This window comes from Pteronotus mesoamericanus, unplaced genomic scaffold, assembly GCF_021234165.1.
Source record: "Pteronotus mesoamericanus isolate MK-2021 breed Mesoamerican mustached bat unplaced genomic scaffold, CSHL_Meso_final contig_164, whole genome shotgun sequence".
NCBI lineage: Eukaryota > Metazoa > Chordata > Mammalia > Chiroptera > Mormoopidae > Pteronotus > Pteronotus mesoamericanus.
In genome coordinates, this window is record NW_026555065.1 from 16641602 (window position 1) to 16662745 (window position 21144).

At 35.2% G+C, this 21144-nt stretch overlaps 1 protein-coding gene and 1 pseudogene across 1 annotated transcript in view; both read left to right on the forward strand.

Moving 5' to 3' along the window:
- Window positions 1-21144, forward strand: part of FAM227B (family with sequence similarity 227 member B) — a 214313-nt gene that overhangs the window by 50112 nt on the left and 143057 nt on the right. The gene's annotated exons all lie outside the window — the stretch shown is intronic.
- LOC129064259 (ubiquitin-conjugating enzyme E2 N-like) lies at window positions 443-945 on the forward strand (annotated as a pseudogene).

Sequence of the window (21144 nt, forward strand, 5' to 3'; positions counted from 1 at the left end):
AATGTTCCTTCACATCTATGATTATTCTTGTTTTGAGCTCTGTCTTCAGCTTTCTCCTGCTTGTGGTTTTCATGGTGTATATTTTCCCATCATTTTACTTAACACCTATTTGTGTTTTCATGTCTAAAGTGTATTTCTTTTAATACACTTTTTATTTAGTCAGACAATTTCTTCCTTTTAATTGGAGTGCTACTTCATTTACATTAAATATTACTGTAGATTTTTTTTTTTACCATGTTCCTATTTGTTTTAGTTCTAGCTCACCTGATTTCTGTTGTTCATTTCCCCTTTCCTATTTTTGGTTAATCAAATATTTTTAGTATTCCACAGTGATTTTATATTCGTTATTTGCCAGTACCTGTTTGTAAGTTTTGAGGTTGCCTTAATAATTACAAAATGCATCCTTACTACTCGTGCGTGATCTGAACGGAGCCGGAGACTAGACCGGGGGCCGAACTTGGGATCTGACAAGATGGCCGGGCTGCCCCGCAGGATTATCAAGGAAACCCAGCGTTTGCTGGCAGAACCAGATCCTGGCATTAAAGCAGAACCAGATGAGAGCAACGCCCGTTATTTTCATATGGTCTTTGCTGGCCCCCAGGATTCCCCTTTTGAGGGAGGGACTTTTAAACGAACTATTTCTTCCAGAAGAATACCCGATGGCAGCACCTAAAGTACGTTTCATGACCAAAATTTATCATCCTAATGTAGACAAGTTGGGAAGAATATGTTTAGATATTCTGAAAGATAAGTGGTCCCCAGCACTGCAGATCTGCACAGTTCTGCTATCGATCCAGGCTTTGTTAAGTGCTCCCAATCCCGACGATCAATTAGCAAATGATGTAGCGGAGCAGTGGAAGACCAACGAAGCCCACGCCATAGAAACAGCTAGAGCATGGACTAGGCTATATGCCATGAATAATATTTAAATCAATCTGATCATCAAGGGTGCATCACTTCTGTTCTGCCAAGACTTCTTCCTTTTTTGTTTGCATTTAATGGACACAGTCTTAGAAACATTACAGAATAAAAGCCCAACATCTTCAGTCCTTCGGTGACTAAATGCACATTAGCAAATCTATGTCTTGTCCTGATTCACTGTTATAAAGCATGAGCAGAGACTAGAAGTATTATCTGGATTGTTGCAAAACGTTTAAAAGCAGCGGCCCCTCTCTGCTTTTATTCATTTCCCCCATCATGATTTAAGTATAAAGCACTGTGAACGAAGGTAGTTATCAGGGTTAGCTGCAGGAGTATGGGTGTTTTTCTTTATTTTTTTTTTTTTGAGGGGAGACGTAGTTTTAAATTTATGGGCTCCTTTCCCCCTTTTTATGGTGATTTGATTGCATTGGTTAAAAGCAGCTAACCAGTTCTTTAGAATATGCTCTCTAGCCAACTCTAACTTTATTTAGACACTGTAGATGGACAAGCTTGATTGTTTTGAACCAAAATGGGAACATTAAATATTACTGTCCTCACTAATAACATTGTGACTTTGCTGTCAAATGTAGAATCCTCTCTTCAAGAAAAAGCTTGTCACCATTTTGTACGGCTTGTCTGAAAACTTCTGTAAATCCTATGTTTTAGTAAAATATTTTTTGTTATTCTACTTTGCCTTTGTACAGTTCATTTTACTGTGTTTATTTCATTTTCCCAATGTGACAATCATATTTAAAAATTAAAATTGAATGGAACATTCTGTTTTGGTCTTCACCATCTGACAAGTTGAATGGCAGGAGGTGGATTTTGCCAGTTTATTCTCACTGATGCAAATTTGTATTAAGATATCACTGAATGGAGTATTTTTAAGCTGGCCCTGAGCATGCTTAAAGCATCCGTATCTAACTTTTTTTTTTTTACCTCCTAGAAATTTGAAAAAAAAGTATTTGTGTTGTCTGATTAGCTAGATGATCACTGGTGTCTTGCCACAATGTTTGAAAATTACTGTACTTGAGAGTCCCAGCAAAGCAGCGGTGTGACTGGCTTTGTGTAGGACTTTCACATGTTGTGCCACATATGTGGCCGGCATTTGAGTTATGACCCTTTTCTTAGTTCTTGTCTGAAAACTTCATGTGACCACTGATGTGTGCTATTAGGAAATACCAATCGGATAATGATCTGGGGTTTGCTGAGCCACTTTTGAGTCTTCCTCATAGACCCCATGAACAAATCTCAGACTACAGCTTACATGTGTCCTCAGAAAGGCTTCTTCATTTGAGAGCGTCAAATCCTCCATGATTTATTCTTATTTTCATCCCTCTAGTATTTGCTGTGGGAGCTCCTTTTATTCTTTTATTCTGATATTCAGTAACATTTTTCTGTAATGACAGAGTTCCTCCCTTGACAAAACTGTTCTTTCCCACTCTCCATACCTAATTCCTGATTGTTGTTATTTTTAAGTTCATCAATGTAGCCAGTCCCAAGTATGTCAATATTAATCGATGGGTTGGAACCCTTGTCTCCTGCAGTTTCAAGGTAACGAATATTGTAGCCCATATCTGAATTTCCCCCACTCCTAATCTCGTAACTTTTGGAGTTTCTTCAGAATGTGGTGTATTTTACTGTGTCTCCTATATGTAAGATGAAGAATTATCTATTAAAATTACATTTTCAACATACAGAAGTTTTCGATGACTGGTAACTGGTATTCTACCAAATAAATGCATTGCTTGGACACACACACAAAAAAATGCATCCTTAGATTATCAAAATACTACTTAAAGTTAATATTGTCCAACTTCACTAAAAATGTAGGAACTTATTGCGGTATAGTACATGAAGTCCCTCTTTGTCCTTTGTGCATTTGTCACGTATATTAGAAGATCTACATGAATAATAGTCTCAAATCATATAGTGTTAATTTTTCTTCAAATAACTACATGGTTTATTTCAACTTTATTAAAGAATAACTGATGTACAATAAACCCCATATATTTAAAGTTTAAAATTTGATGAGTTGTCATATGTATAAACCTGTAAAAATACCACAACTTTCAAGAGAGGGAACATATCCACTATTCTCAAAAGTTCCACATGCTTTTTTGCAATTTCTCGTTCCCATTCAGTCCCCAGGAAATCAATTGCTCATGTTATTTTTTTCACTACAGGTTATTTGCATTTTGTAGAATTTTATGTAAATAGAACCATGTAGTATGTGATATATTTTGTCTGGCATTTTTCACTCCTTTCCACGTGATTATTTTGAGACTCATTCATGTTGTTGCATGCATTAATAATGGCTTGTTCCCCTATATTCTTGAGCAGTAGTCTGTAATCCATAATAAGGATATACCACAATTTGTTTACTCATTCACCTGCTGGTGGACATTTGCACTGTTTCCAGTATTTAGCTATTATAAATGAAACTGCTGTGAACATCATTTCTCTTTGGTAAACATCTAATAGTGGAATGGTTAGGTAGTATGATAGGTGTATGTATAGCATTTTAAGAAAATTCCTGATTTTTGTAGTTACTCCACTTCCTCACTAATACTTGGTATGGTCTTTTTAATATGGCATTCTTGTGGGTTATGTACTGGTTTTTAGTTAGGTTTTGTTTTAATTTTATTAATGACTAATCATGAACTAATCATGATGAGCTTATTTTTATGTGCTTATTTATCTATAACTTTTATGCTGAAGTCTGTTTAAGTCTTTTGGCTATTTTTATTTGGGTTGTTTGCCTTATTAAATTGTTGTAAGAGTTCTTTACATATTCCAGACACAAATTCTTTAACATATATATATTTTACAAATATTCTGCCAGTCTATGTCTTGCCTTTTCATTTTATTTTAGTGAGAATTAACCAATGAGGATAATTTCTTTGCACATTGTTCCAGAACCATTTGCTGAAAAATTATCCTTTGCCTATTGGAATTATCCTAGAACCTTCCTCAAAAAATCAATTGACCAAATTCACACTGGTCTGTGTCTATACTCCATAATCTGTTCTACTGATGCTGAAAGCAAACTCCCTGACAATTATGCTTTTATAATATATCTGTTTTGTCATGTACTATAAATCCTCCAACTTTGTTCTTCTTTAAAAGATGATATTTGGCTAATCTAGATTCTTTTTATTTACAAATAAATTTTAAAATCTGTGTCAGTTTTTAAAGTATATACTCCATAATTTAGATTGGAATTATGTTTAATTCATAGATCAATTCAGGGAGCATTGACATTGTAACAATATCAACTTTTCCAACCCATGAACATAAAATATCTCTATATTTATTAAAACTTCTCTCATTTATCTCAGCAATGTTTTCTAGTTTTTACTGTACCTATGTTGTACATATTTTCAAAATGATATTGTGTATGGTATTTATTTAATTTCTGACTGTTCACTATTAGTATATAGAAAGCACTATAGAAAAATATTTTACATTAATCTTATCTTACTAAATTTCCTTATTAGTTATAATAGCCTTTTTCAGTTTCTTAGGATTTTCTGCATGAAGAATTATGTCATCTGACAATAAACAGCATTTTACTTCTCTATTTCCTGTCTATACGTACGCCTTCATTTTATTTTACTCGCCTATGGCTAGGGCCCCTAGGAAAATGTTGCCTAAAACTGGTGAGAGTAAGATCCTTGATCTTATAGGGAAACGTTTGGTTACTTATCCTCAAATAGATTTTGGCTTCTGGTTATTATAGATGGCTTCTACCAGGTAGTTTCATTCTCTTCACAGCTTTCCACTGAGGTTTGCTTTTGTTTTTTAACATGAACAGATGTAGGACTTTTACAAATGCTATTTAAGCATCTATTTAGATGAAAATACAGGTTTTCTTTTTTAGTCTTTTAATACAGTTAATTACATTTATTGATTTTCAAACATTAACCCATCCTTGTAGTCCCCTTTGGCCATCACATTAATGTTTCATGTACTACTGGATCCTACATGCTAAAATTTTGTTTTCTTTCCTGTGCTATCCTATCTTATTTTAGTAATAAGTTTAATACTTCATCTACTTCTCTTTTCTAAAAGAGTTAGTGTAAAGTTGGTATTTATTCTTTCTTATGTATTTGGTAGAATCCATGAGGGTCTAAAATTTTTTCTGTGGGAAATTTTGACTAAAAATTTAATTTTTCTAATATATATCGTACTAGTCAATTGATCCATTCCTTCTTCAGTAAACCTTGTAGTCTTGTGTGAATTTTTATTTTATTCCTTGAAATATTTTTGAGTTTTTTTCTGGGATGCAATCCAGTTACTTAGAAATATTTTGATCCATTTAAGGCTTGTTTTTAAGCTTCATCAAATGGAACCAAAGAAATCTTTTTTCTAGGCCTACCTTCCATCTCCCCTATGGAGGCAACACCCTTCTTCGTATTCTACCCCATGCGCTGTGTGCAGGAGGTTTCCCATCTGGCTGCCTGGAACAGGAACTTCGTGTAAACCCCAGGCATTGTTTCGCCCTCTCCTTCCTATGGTTCTTGACCAACCTCAAGCAAAGAAAGTTTCAAGGATAACCCTCTGAAGAGCTCCAGAATGCTCTTTGTTTTCATCTGTCCCCTCTACTTTATGCTGACCTATGAGATTTAGCTTGCCTTGGACCTCCTGAATGCTAAATTTTATTTTCTCAACTCCATGAGAGCAGTGGATTCTGACTAGATTCCCACCACTTGCACGAGGGCCTGAAAATTCTTTTTTAGAGACAAAAAGGTGAGACAAGTGGAAGGCCCCCTTACTTGTTTCTCTTCTCTTTGGGATTACTTTTCTGTGTTGCCTGCTGTCCATCACATAAAAACTATTGTTTCATTTTTTTTCTCTATTTTTTTAGTTGTTTAGGAAAGAAAAGTAAATCCAGTTTCTATTAGTCCATCATAGCTAAAAGTGGGGGTGATTGTATATATTTTTTAAAAAATTAATAGAAGATTTAAAATAGCCTTCTATATTTATTCACATATTTACTCTTCTTGGCTCTTTATTCCTTGCTATGAATTTGAATTTCTGTCTGGTGCCATTTCCCTTCAACCTGAAATACAGCCTTTTGGCAGTTCTCATAGTTCAGTTCTGCTAGAGATGTATTTTCGCAAGTTTATGTATCTAAAAATATTGTTCATTTTGTCTTATTTTTGAAGGATATTTTTGCTGGATATAGAATTATGGGCTCTTTTTTCTTTTGCCTTTCAGCAAGATATTGTTCTATTGTGTTCTGGTTTGTATCATTCCTAGTGAGAAGTCAGACACTATTCTTATCATTTTCTACTGTGTGTCTAGGATCAGAAACTTTTCCTATAAAGGGCAAAATAGTAAATATTTTAGGTTTTGTTGGATACATTTGGTCTCTGTCACCTAATTTTGTTTTTTTACAACTCTTTAAAAATATAAAAAACATTCTTAGCTTGCAAGCTACATGGAAAATAGATCATAGCTGGATTGGTCCCACAGACTGTAGTTTGCTAATTCCCACAAGATGTGCCTTTTTTCCCTCTAACTACCATTAAGATTATCCTCTTTATTCTTGTATTTAGAAATCTGTCCAGGATGTACTTTTCTTTGTGTTCATCCTCCTTGGAGTTTCTTAAACTTCTAGTTTGATGTTTTCCACCAAATTTGGGAAATTTTTACCATTCTTTCTTCAGATAAATTCTGTTCTATTTCTCTCTGTGACTCCAGCTTATATGTATTGTATTGCTTAATATTGTCCACAGCTCACTGGGATTTTGTGTTTTTTTAACCTTTTTTTTTTTACTCTCTATTCCATAGATTACATAATTTCTATTTATTTCATTTTAAGTTCACTCAATTTTTTTCTTCTGTGGTCTACAACCTACTCTTAAACCCAATAAATGAACATTTTATTTCATACATTATACTTTTCAGTTAAAAATTTTCATTTTGGTCCTTTTTTATAGTTTCTATTTTTATTCTGAAGTTCTCTTCCTCCATTATTACCATATTTTCCTTTAAGTCCTCAAATATGAAATTTGAGTTAAGTCCTAAAACATAAGTTTTAGCTCTTTTAAAGTCCTTGTGTGATAATTCCAACATTTGGATAACTTTGGGATGGAATTCTATCATCTGTGTTTTGTGACTAGTCACAATTTCTTGTTTCTTTTCATGTCTAGTAATTTCCTATGTATTCAGGGAATTTTGAATGATACTTTGAGGAGATTCTGGATTCTCTTACATTCCACTGAACAATGTTAATTTTTGTTCAAACAGGCAGTTATTTCACCTGGACTCAAAGTCCAAATGCTATGTCTTCTGTGGTTGGTGGTCAGACACTGAAATCTCCACTTAGCTCTTTTAATCATTGAGCTATTCCCTCCCACCTGTTCACCCTAAAGCTCTTCATCTACCCAAGGCACGAGTAATTCAGACAACAGCCATAGGTTTAAACAGAACTTATAATACGCACATTTGCAGCTTCCCTCTCTGCAGCCCTTTTCTTTCCATGATTTCTAACACTCCCCCACATTTCTGGTCGCCTGGCAGTCTCAAACCAGTAATACTTCTACTTTCTGTTTGAATTTTATCCCCCTACTGCCACAGAGACTGAGAGTACCATCAGCCAAAAAGCTGCAGCTGCATGAACACAGATTGTACAGTTTGGTTCAACTTACAAGGTTCAACTCCCTTCCAGTTTCTGCCTGCTTTTGGCATTCCCTGGTATTTTCGCTTTTTTAAATATTTTCAAAAATGTATAACTTTTATTGGTGGGAAAGTCAGGCTGATGTAAATGAAATATTTTATTTAAATATTGAGTGGTTTTTCAATTTAAATATAACATTCTCAAATCACTTTTTCCCATAAAACTAGAGCTATCATTGCTTCATTATCTTCTATTTTTAGTCTAATTTTAGTCTAATTTTAAAAAAGTCTAAAGCCAGACTATTTTTTCATCTGTTACAGTTAACTTTTGGAATTCTGTTTTTACTTTTGCTTTCCTGTTTTTTCCAAGATTTTTTAATTGGTATTTAATATTGAAAAATGTCACCAAAACATATCTTAACACCAATAACAATTTTTATGCTTTTGCCAATGCCAAAATTTAGTTAGAATTCTTGGATTTCCCTAGTAAAGGTCTTAGCCAAATATTTCAAGTAAGACATAGAAACTTGCATGGCCAGACTGAAGAGCAGGGGGACTAACCACTGTTTTAGATATTTAAGGAACAAGTTTTATTCCACCTTTGGAAGGTATCTCTGACATTGAGAAAATAAAATCTCTAGAGAAAGTCTTCTTATTCTGTTTTCATATGATATACTGTGACAGACTAAATGTCCTCTGCTGCAGCATAGAAACTGAAGAGATAGATGATAAATAGATGATAGATAGACAGATAGATAAATAGATAGATAGAGAGATAGATATTAAATAAATAAAAGATCGCTACAAACTACTCATTCACTAAATGTTGCATAAACCAAGAAGAATTTTCTAGTAAGGAGTGAAAACTGAACGGGCCCTGGAAGTTAGGCTTAAAGCAAAACATCAAGTTCCTGGGAAAGATCACAGTTTTCTACATTATATTTTAGCCCTATCAGGGGCTTACCATTCTACCAGGTGCTCCTCAACTGTAGAGGCAAAATTGACCTTGAATAAAGGGCTTCTCATTGAATGCCTAACATTCCAACACAGCATTTGCTTTTTCAAAAGCAAAAAATGGGGATGGGGATCTCACAAGACCTCCTTCTGGGTGCCTTCATACCTTTACATGGTAAAGTATATTTAGTATCAAAAACCTTTAAAATTTTGTCCCCATTTCACAGGTTTCAGATATAATATCAATTTTTATATTTATCTTTTGGTACTGATGCATATTTTCTATTTATACTTTACAGGTGTTTTTGTTTTTTTTTTTTAATGAGAGCTGGGAGATAGATTTAAGTTGCTATGTCCTTTTAGGTTGGTTTTTATTATTATATTTTATTCAAACATGCAGGAAAATATTGAGACTATTTCCTACATGTAACAAATATTTGCATTTTTCAACACTTTCTTTTCAAGTCTTTTATTTACGGATCTTCTGTGCCATTCCTAAGTCTGCCCTGCCCTCCCCAGAGGTAATGACTATACTGAAGTTCTTTTTTCTCCTGTAACATATAATATTGTTCTCTTTTTCCATAATATATATTATTTTTTATGTCCTTGACATTCTTTTTGTCTGTGATGTAATATTGTTTTATGTTCTTTACCTAAATAGCATAATACTATTTTATATTTTAATATTTATAATCAACTTTTGATAATTAAAAATAGGCGGATATTACCCAATATTTCTGAATACCAAGAGAACATAGCCAAGTTACTTCGTAGTTTGTAGAGACAGTAGAAAATGTTTTTCTCTTCTAGGAAACACTACTTAGGAGTTTTTACCTCAATTACATTTGTTCCAAATATTCTTTATTTTTATGTTGTTTCATGGTTTTTTTCAGAAATTATTATTTCAATATCCATTTTATACAATCTAAATGAAGAATTTTTCTAGGTAGTGAACTACCATGAATTGCCATATAGAAAATTTAATACTATATTTATAATGAAATGATAATTTTCATTTGGAAAAACATAGAAATTATATTTGCTTCTAATACACTTGATTTTATATTAATGGAGAATCTTTATAAAATGTGTCATTTTATCTACACATAAATATTTTAAAAATTTTTTTACATTCAATTCTAAAACATGACTAGATTCATTTCCCCACCACCACTTCCCCCCCCCACCCATCCCTGCCTCCCACCCTCAAACCTATCCACTTTGGCTTTGTCCACATATCTTTTATACATGTTCCTTGATAACCCTTCCCCTATCTTCCCCCATTATCCCTCTTCCTGCTCCTCTCTAGTTACTGTCATTTTCTTCTTTTTTTCAATGTCTCTGGTTATATTTTGCTTGCATCTTTGTATTGTTGGTTAGGTTCCACTTATAGGTGAGATCATATGGTATTTGTCTTTCACTGCCTGGCTTCTTTCACTTAGCATAATGCTCCCCAGTCCCATCCATGCCATCCCAAAGGGAAAGGGCTCCTTTTTTTCTGCTGCATAGTACTCCATTGTGTAAATGTACCATAGTTTTTTGATCCTCTCATTTACTGATCGGCACGTAGGTTGCTTCCAGCACTTGGCTATTGTAAATTGTGCTGCTATGAACATTGGGGTGCATAGGTTATTTTAAAGTGGTGTTTCAGGATTCTTAGGATATAACCCCAGCAGTGGAATAATTTATCTTTAATGGATAAATCTTTAATTTGAAAATATACTTGATAAAATGTGTTAAGTTAATAAAGCCTTACTAGTAATATTCCTATGTGGCAGGTCAGTTTATTATCATTTATAAAATGAAACGAAAGCATAATATAATTTAGAAACTTGATCAAGTTCACATAACTGGTAGGTGGTGGGTATGAATTCTAAGCCAGTAAGTCCTCAGCCTTAGAGCCTGAACTCTTAACTACTTCACTGCCTCACGGTTATTTAATTTTATAGTTATGTAAATATATTAAGGTTTATATTTTTCATGATAGGATGAGTTGTAACTTAAGAGAATTACCATAGCCTCATTTCTTCACTCATGACTAATGTGAATTTTTTTATTCTTTCCTGAGATCAAATTTTAATGGGTGAGAAGGAAGGAGGAAAGATGTTAGTAGAAGTGCCAAAAAGGGAGCAGAAGACTGGGGAGAAAACTCACTTGCTTCCCAGTTTTGTATATGGAGTACTCTAGAAATAGTGAGCAATGGTTCTGAGAATTAGAAAACCCACCTTCTGAGGCCAAGGTGGTCCAGAAGTACAGAGACAGCAAAGCAGTGGAATTTCTAATCCTCTTAAAGAAACTGAGCCTCCACTGGAGAAGCGCAAGTGTGCTTGCGCACATTGTTTTTGGTAGGGGAACTAAAAGGGCAGTTATACCATTTTAAACAGGCTTAATAAGGTTTTTCTCTGTAAAGTAACTTTTTCTGTAAACTTCTGCTTATATTGTGACTCCTAGGAAATTTGTTTAAGGTAGAAGTCTGCTCAAATCTGTGTTTATTTGAGCTTTGAGCCTTTTATATTTCTCTAGAACATTAGCCTACTTATTTTTTCATTTTTTTATTATACTTTTCTGTTACCATTTAGACCCCTGATACCCCTCACCCCGCAAGCACCACGCTGTTGTCCATGTCCATGAGTCCTGTTCCCCTTTTGTTCAACCCCTCCACCCCGAACCTCCCCCCTCTCCCCCAGCTGTCATCTGTTCTCCATCTCTGAGTCTGTCTCTATTTTGCTTGTTAGTTCAGTTTGTTTATTAGATTCCACATATGAATGAAATCATATGGCATTTTTCTTTCTCTGACTGGCTTATTTCACTTAATATAATGTTCTCCAGGTCCATTCATACTGTCACAAAGGGTAAAACTTTCTTCTTTTTTAGCAGCCAAGTATTATTCCTTTGTATAAATGTCCCATAGTTATTTTTTCCACTCATCTACTGATGGACACTTAGGCTCTGAGTTTTTGTGTTAGTGGGCAGTGATGGCCATTCTGACCAGTGTGAGGTGGTACCTCATGGTGGTTTTGATCTGCATTTCTCTGATGGCTAGTGATGCTGAGCATCCTTTCAAATATCTCTGGGCCCTCTGTATCTCCTCCTTGGAAAAGCGTCTTCCCAGGTCCTTTGCCCATTTTTTGATTGGATCGTTTGTCATCTTGGAGTGGAGTCGAGTGAGTTCTTTATATATCTTGGAGATCAAACCTCTGTCTGATGTATCATTAGTGAATATATTTTCCTATACGGTTGGCTCCCTTTTCATTTTGCTGATGTTTTCTTTAGCCGTGCAGAAGCTTCTTATTTTGATGAGGTCCCACTTGTTTATTCTTTTCTTTATGTCCCTTGCTTCAGGAGACATATCAGTGAAAAAATTGCTGCATGGGATATCTGAGAGTTTCCTGCCAATATTCTCCTCTAGGACTTTTATGGTGTTGCGACTTATATTTAAGTCTTTTATCCATCTTGAGTTTATTTTTGTGTATGGTGTCAGCTGATGATCCAATTTTAATTTTTTGCACGTAGCCGTCCAGCTCTCCCAATACCATTTGTTGAAGAGGCTGTTATTGCTCCATTTTATGCTTCTGCCCCCTTTGTCAAATATTAGATGCCCATATAGACCTGGGCTTATTTCTGGGCTTTCGGTTTTTGTTTTTAATGAAGTAAACAGACAGCAGATAGTTAAAATTTGCCTTCCAAACAAAATGGCCTACCTCCCTGTTTAGGACTGGGATGTAAGCAGTCACAGAATGTAAATATCTGGAGTGACTCAGGATTTACAAGCCAACTCCCCTGACCCAGTGTGCTGTTTGATTTTTTACAAGACTAGTTCTAATGCTCATTTCTCTTATTATGGTACAACACCATATAACTTTTTAAACTCAGTTGAAGATCTTTTTAAAAATGTTTTTATACCTCTCCCATAATTTTGAAACCAAATTTTTCCTTTTTGTCTGGACTTTAAGGTTAAAATATTAACAGACTCCATGATGTTTTTTATAAACTATAGTTTAAACCACAAGCAAATTTTAAAATTCTTACAATCAGTTAACATGTAGCTTTTAAGTACCTATGTGCAAATTACTGCACACGGTGCTGTGTGGAGATAAAAATAAAAAAGAAAGATAGCGGTTACTCATACACAAGTACAAGTTGATATTTAGCAAATGACATGTTCCAGAAATAAAGTATTAGCTAGATGGATGAGCTAGTTAAACTTTAATTTTCACCTCTGTCATTTCCTATCACTTCACTGTCACCCATGCTTAGAGACAATTAAAAAGTAAACCTTAAAACTTGAAAATAAGGTAGCTCTCTGAAAATTAAGCCAGTAAAATCTCAACATTGTGCTTTTCATTAAGCATCATTGAAAGAAAACCAAGAAATTTGCATGGCTAAAGAGTGAGGAAACTCCCAAGACACTAATAAGACAGCCAGATATATAAATTCCCAATGTGGTAGTAATTTAAAAGTTGTATTATTTTATTGTTATTGGTTGTACTTTATACTGTGTAGAGAAAAACTATATGAACACAAGTGGAGCAGACAACATGTGGCATGTGATAGAGGTAGCCCAAAGAAACAGAAACTGGCAGTGTTTTTACAGAACTATCCAGATTTTGATCATTGTGAATCTGGTCTCATAATAATTTGGATAACATATCTTTTAAAACCATTTTACTTCTCTTTACTTTGACATCATGCTTACCAAGCATCTTTCTGATTACTAATTTAGCTTTCAAGATAATTTTTCATGTTCCTCCATAGGGTGACTTGCTAACCCCCATCCCAGATATGCTGGTCGTTGATTGGTAGCAGTGGTCAGAGGGGCTGGATAGCATAAAAAAAGCAATGTTTTTATTGTATTATAAATGCATTAATATACGCTATTAGGTGACATGGAAATGTCATGAGAAGTGGATAACAAAAATTATAATACTTCTGAGAGAGCCATTAGTTTGAACAAAACATTAGCAACTACATTAGTATTGTGCTTAAATATAGACATAATGTTTTGCAGTGAGGTATGCTCATTATTCTGTTACTGAATTGGAATTGGTTTATCCATTTATTCACTGAATATTTACTGAATTCTTACTTTGTATCAGACACTGTTAAAGGTACTTTGGGATATGCAAGTGAGCAAAACAGATAAGGTCCTTCCTTCGTAAAAACATATGGCCTGGTGATGAGATAAGCATAATGGACTAAGGAACCTTACAGTTCGTGTTGAGCAGTGAGACAGCTGGACAGGAAGGTAGAGCCAGTTGTTTGACATCTTTGGATGCTATTTAAAGGAATTTAAATCCAGTAGGATGTAAGGCCCCAACATGGGTTCTTCAAGTAGCAACTGACACAATCAAAGTCACATTTGAGGAAGATCGAGAAATTAGGTAGCACCTGAGATAAGAAGAAACTTGAGACAGAGAAATGATTAGGGAGCAATTGCTAAACTCTAATGAGGTGATAAGATTGTAGAAGGGCCAGGAAAGATGCATCTGAGGTGCTGAGAAACAAGGTGCTAGCTGAGTTTTGGTGATACTAGATAGTCAAAGAGAAGTACAGACAAGGATAAAAGCTGACCAAATTTTGAGTATAAATATTAGCAAGAATATTTATCCATTCCAATGTACTGTTGGTTAAAATATATTTGAAAAGTTTTCTGAAAATCAGTTTTTAAAATTCCATTTTTTAAAGATTTTATTTATTTATTTTCAGAGAGAGGGGGAGAGAAAGCAAAAGAGAGGGAGAGAAACATTGATGTGTGGTTGCCTCTCGCCACTGGGGACCTGGCCCGCAACCCAAGCATGTGCCCTGGCTGGGAATTGAACTGGAGACCCTTTGGTTCTCAGGCCAGCACTCAATCCACTGAGTCACACTAGCCACGGCTCCAGTTGCATTTTTAAAGGAATTTTTGATCTAATATTTCTATTTCTTATAACCATCTTAAGAAAATAATCAGACATATAAATAAGCATGCACAAAAATGTTTATGTTTATGTTAGTGAAAAATTTGAAATGACCAAAATAACCAACCATAGGAGAGCAGTTTATTAAAGAGTAAAGTAGAATCTCTCTCATCTAGTCTAGCAGATTTATTAATTTGTTGATTAATAGAAAAATTTTATTAAATTGGAGAATCATTAAATTGATATACACATGCCTTAAAAATGTTATTTCAAACATTACATACATGCATTTGTTAATTTCTGATACAAGGTTATGGCCTTTCCTCTGAGTAGGATTCTAATAATTACAATGCCCATTAAATAGTATCTACAATGTCCAGTTTGAATTTCTTTAAAACAAACTGAGATTTCGATATCTACCAAGCAATCTAAGTATGTAACTCTATATTTTTATTACTCTTTTCCTGTTGTCTTCCCATATCTAATTTAACATTTAAGTTTTTAATCACTTAACTTTGTTTATCACCACTCCATAAGCCAGAAGCCAACTTTGGCTTCTCTTCTGAGTAACATGGAAAACAGTTGCAGTTTTAAAAACAAGAATTGCATATCTGAAATATAATTTAACAGAATCAAACTAGCTGCTCTGTTTGAGAATTAACTGTGGGGTGTGTGTAGGGGAGAGGGGACTTTGTGCACTTTATACTCCGTGATTGTTCCAATGCACTCTTTCTAGTGTTTGCATTTCCTTTTGGCCTCAGTCATGAATAGCAAAAATATGGAGGCATCTAGGAAAACTAGGGATCCAAAAAGCACTGAAGACTTTAGAATCACATTAGAAAGTATGAAATTAGGTAGGAAGGACCATAAGTCTTACCAGGGTGTTTAAGGAAGAAACAAAGATGAAGAACCAGGTATAGTTCCTAAAGAGATTACCCACGCCCTGCCCCATGTAGCTAATGGCTCTCAAATGCATAGGCACATTAGAATTTCCTGGGAAGTTTTAGAAATACCATTGCCTTCCCCCATCCCAGATGCCTTGATGCAACTGGCCTGGGGAAAAGCCTAGAAATCATTATTATTTTTTTAAATCCCAGGTAATTCCAGTATACATCTAGCAATAAAATCAATTGTTTTTCAGGTCTTTGGGGATTTTCTTATCCTCAGATGTTCTTGGGCACCTTGTGATTGATTGCTTTCACCATCCACACCCTCTATGATTTGAGGAATTTCAGTTGGCATCTAAGATCTTGAGGTGGGGAGTGGAGGGGAGGATTATCTTCAGGTTGACCTTGAAAGCAGGGTCATTTCCTTCGTGTGAAGGCAAAGCAATGTTGTTAGTTTTACAGCTACATTAGGACTCTAAGGAGACGCAATTCAATATAATAGGCAGTTCAGAGCTGTGGTTCCAATCTTTCTCAGAGAACGGACCATATAGTATCCCCCAAGGAAAGATCAAATGTTATCACATAGAATATACCTAGTTCTTTGCGGAACAGCTCACCATTGAAAGCCATGAATTACTCCTGTTAGACAGTAAGGAATCCCATGAGCGGCAGTGGCCTGAAAGTCATCCAGTTTATGACTTAAAATGGCCTCCAGTGATCCCTGCTTTCTAGTAATTATGCCCATGTATAATTCCCTACCCTTGAGTATAGCAGAAGTGATAGAACATTACTTTCAAGATTAGATTATAAAAATAAAGTGACTTCCCTTTTGGGCATATTCTCTCATTCTCTCTGATTCCTTGTTCTGTGGGAAACAAATTGCTATGCTTTAAATTATGTGATGGAGAGGCCCATGTGGTGAGGAAGTGATGTCTCGAGCCAGCAGTCAGTGAGGATGTAAGGACCGCTCTCTGACCTGAGCATTGAGATAATAATAGATGTCTGCAGTCCTGGCCAACACCTCGATTTCAGCCTTATAAAAGATTCTAGCCAGAGCCCTGGCTAGTGTGACCCAGTGAGTTGAGCACTGGCCTGTGAACCAAAGAGTTACTGGTTCGATTCCCAGTCAGGGCACATGCCTGGGTTGCAGGCCAGGTCCCCGTTTGGGGGTGTACAAGTGGCAACCAATTGATGTTTCTCTCCCTATCTCCCTCCCTTCCCTTCTCTCTAAAAAAGAGTAAATAAATAAAATATTTTTTTTAAAAAAAGATTCTAACTAGAGACACCTAGTGAAAACATGCCCAGGTTCCTGAGCACATAAACTATAGTATAACAAATATTTGCTCTTTAAGCCACTAACTTTTTTAAAACAATGTGTTATACAACAATAGATCACTAAAATATGGCTGGATTGATCAAGAAAAAGGTCTGCCATCTTCAAGGTAAATGTTATTATTCAGCTCACATTTTAATTATTAGAATATAAACTTGTATAGCTCCTTATAAATTTAATAATGAGGATTTAGAAACTGAAACCACACATTAATCAGAAAGTAAAAAAATATATAAGCCATTTTCTCAGGTGAGAGTAAATACAGGTATTGTTGGCAAGAAACTAGGACTTTATTATTTCTAGCTTCCTGTCAAATCTCCTCAACTCAAAAATAATAAATTTTCTTGACAAACCATTCAAAGTAAGAGGATAAGTGGGAGCATATGTGAGCCTAAAGGAACATCACCTTCATTGAAAACAGCTGTTTTGTTGAATAAATATAGAAGTAAAAATAGAGCAGCCTGACAACAATGCTGAAATAGACATTAAGTTTTAATGAACTATTTCATATTAAGATACACTAACCACAGAAACCAGTTAAATATTCTCTAAAAACTGTGTTCTGTGGTAATCATGGAAATGATTAAGGCTGATAACCATCTGGTATCCACAAGTTAGTCACAATGGCCTGCATCTATTCTGATAAATCAGTGATATATGAGGCCTGCCCAGAAAAAGTCCAGCCATTGTTAATATAACAAGAACTATTTGCACAACATTGATGTAACCTAGTGGCCAAGGAGGGTGGACTGGAATGTGCTTGCGTGAAGAATGATGACTTCTCTGTACTAGTCAGTGGCAGTGGTAGATGCCATTGAGAGACCATGCATACTGTGTGGCCTTACCATTCAAAATGAGCAAATACAGAAATGAATCTGCATCAGATTTTGCATTAAGCTTGAACATTCCTCCACAGAAGCTATTTGGATGATTCAGGAGGCCTCAGCAATGGGCAACTGGTGATTAGCCGCTTCATCATGACAACACACCCGTTCATGCATCACATCTCGCACAGAGTTTTTAACAAAACATCAAATCACCCAGGTGACTCAGCCCCCTACAGCCCAGATTAGGCATCCTGTGACTTTGGGTTTTTCCCAAAATTAAAATCACCTTTGAAAGGGAAGAGATTTCAGACTGTCGGTGAGATTCAGGAAAGTACAACGGGGCAGCTGATGGCGATTGGGGGAACTGCGTGAGGTCCCAAGGTGCCTACTTTGAAGGGGACTGAGGCATCACTGTCCTACACAATGTTTCTTATATCTTGTATCTTCTTCAATAAATGTCTCTATTTTTCATAGCACATGGCTGGGTACCTTCTGGACAGACCTGATATTCTGATTGACCATTAACCACTCATGCTGGTAGTTACATATTTTTAATATCACTCTTGTTCTTAGAAACTTCAGATAACAGAGTTTTTTTAGCCATGTGTCATCTGTGTATAAATTGGACTATGAGAGGATGCAGGACCTCTTGTGTCTTATTCATGCCCAAGTATATGGCACTAGGGTAGAGGTATAAATGAAGCTGCGTGATAAACCTTGTACATCTTTCTGATGCATCACTTTTATTCACTGATGTCAATTTCATATTAAAACAAACACAAATGTATTATGGAATACAATGCAAAAATTACATGTGTTTTAAGAGAGGATATTTTTTTTAAATTGTGTCTTTGATGGGTGACCTTAGATTCTCATTCTCTACCTCTATTATTGGCATTTCAGTAGAAAATTGTGAGAGGCACTGATGTAGGGTATTTGTCAGTATGGAGTTGCTTTTAATCCTGTGGATCCCATAGTCCATCTCTGTGTTCTTTGTCACTATGGGGAACCAAAAGTGCAACTCTAGAAGTGGAAACTAAGACTTTATCTCCAGCGTCTCTACTCTTTTATCAAGTTGAATTTGTAGCCAACTCAAAGGCTGATAATTTATATTATGGATTTTTTTATGTGAAAATATTTTAGTTCACTAATTGCACTGAAAGTAAATTCTTGCCCTGGCAGGCATGGCTCAGTTGGTTGGAGCACTGTCCCACAAACCGAACAGATCATGGGTTCAGTCCTAGTCAGGACACATACCGACCTTGCAGGATCGGTCCCCAGTCAGGGCGCATGGGAGAGGTCACCGACTGATGCTTCTCTCACATCAGTGTTCCTCTCCTTCTCTCACCCTCCCTTCCCCTCTCTCTAAAATCAATAAGCATTTCCTGAGATGAGGATTTTTAAAAAAAGAATTTCCTTTATTATTTGTATTGTTAACAATTTATAGTCTTTTAGTTTTCTCCTTCCTAATTATTAGAAACCTACGTATTTAACAATATTCTCTTTCAAATACCATTTTAAGAGAAAGTTACTCTGTTTATATGGATATTTTGCAGTGTGCTCTGTATTTGCAAATAAAGAGGTACATGTCAGAGTTGAATAGGAATTAGGACTGGAAATTGCATCATTTCTTTCATTCTTTTGAGCAAGATCATCACAGTATAAACTAATCAATTGTATATGTGAATTGCCAAGACATGTCATGTTTGTATGCAAAATATAAAGGTCATATCTCAATAGAATTTTTTAAATGTGATCACCAGCTAGTAATCCTAATAGTCTAAGAGTAGGAAGCACATGCTAAGTGTCCTAGACTCTTGTGACAAATTGCTGCCTACCCAGCTATATGACTTTGGATGTACCACAATCTTAATTACCTGGTCTGCAGATGAGTAGGAGGTACTTATCCCCCTTGCAGTTTTAAGATTCTAGAATTCTAAGCATATGTAACTAGTGCAGATTTTCTAAAATTTGCATGATAAATGTAAAAAGGGGGAACAAAGAATTAAAAGTGTTTCTAGAGACACTACCAGATTAGAATTACTGCTAAATATTGGTTTGTTTAATTCAGCATTGCTGTGTAACTTGATCCTAACTTCATAGTCAAAGAATATTAGGTTGTAACAAACTTGTATCTTGTATGTATATATGCTATTTCTGCTTAAATTTCCATATAATCATGTTTCACCCTGACTTTTTAAAATGAAGTAAAATTAATCTCCTCAATTTTCTTTGATATTCAAACACTGAATCAGTTTATATAAAAATTGATTATGGACAGACATTCTGCTAGGTACTTAGGAAATAAATTTGGAAAACATAGGTCCTCTCTGCCCTCAGACGTTCACAAGACTCCATTCACAGAAGCCTGATCTAGGCACTGAGGCTAGTAAGGCCGTTGAGTTAGGTAACAGTTAAAACTATCATCATGGTGTCTCCCCAGAGTATGTCTGAGAAAAGGCAGCTCTTTCCAGCTTCTTGCAGCCTGGTCATATAGGAGAGCCTCAAGAAAAATCAATTGAATCCGTTGTTTCTGTTAATTTAGCCATTTCATGTAACTCACCTATAAATGCATTACCAGATAATATTTATATAAAACAAAGGCTATTGAATGACAAATATTTTGAATTTAAAACCTCCGTGGTGAGCATCCCAATAGTATAATTTGTATAAAGGTTGACTTCCTATTAATGAATACATAAAATGCTACCAATATCTGCCAATAGAAGAGTTATGAGTGGAAATTTATTTTTCTGACAAGCACATTATCTGTAGCCTTTTAGACATTCAGGACTTCAAGACCCTATTTTGGGCGCTGTGCTCTTGGCATCGAACAGGGAAACAACTTTTAATGCTGCCATACTCTGAATATCAAGGTGTCTAGAGATTAGAAAAATTATACTAACTTTAAATATGCATGTTTTTAAAATATGGTATGACTGATAAATTCAAACAGAGTCTAACTTTAAATTCCGTAGGTTATTTTAGCTTCCATGATTCAATTTTAATTGACAAGAGAATGAGGCAAAACATATTTCACATTTTTGCATTGTTCCCTGCGAGACATCTATTGTAAGAATTGCTGCAGGCTGTCGTTTTTGTCTGTCATCCAGGATTTGCTGGCCCAAGTGCTGTGTACTGGACTCAGCGCGGGTCACGAGGAGGGGCGGAGCTTGCAGCTGAGCCAGGCTGGTTTGTTATTGCTTTAGAATTAAAAGCATATGAAACAGATACAGCTTATTAAGGTTGTTTTTTATAAATAACATAAACTTAACAAAACAATAAAGTTCATATACAACTTAAAATAGAGTTTAATGCTGTAACCACCGAAAAAAAGCATGATTATTTGTGGGAAAAACATTATTAAAAGCCATATTCCTGAATATGAATTATACAAAAGATAGATTATATTACTTGACTTTTAACTTTTAGGGATTATAAAATGTTATTTTGTGGCAAGTGAGATGAAGTACAGTATTATCATCATTATTGCTATTTTATACACAAGATTTTTGAAAACATCCTTATAGCAATACCCTTTCAATTTGAGCAGCATTAGGAATTTTGTTCCTGTTAATAACCACGAAAATGTCCTAATCGTATTCTTTTATAAAACTACCTATTTTATTTAATTCCATAATAGAATTTTTGAGAGACTAGTCCCTCTTTTCTGATCAGAGTTTGAGTGAATTATGAAT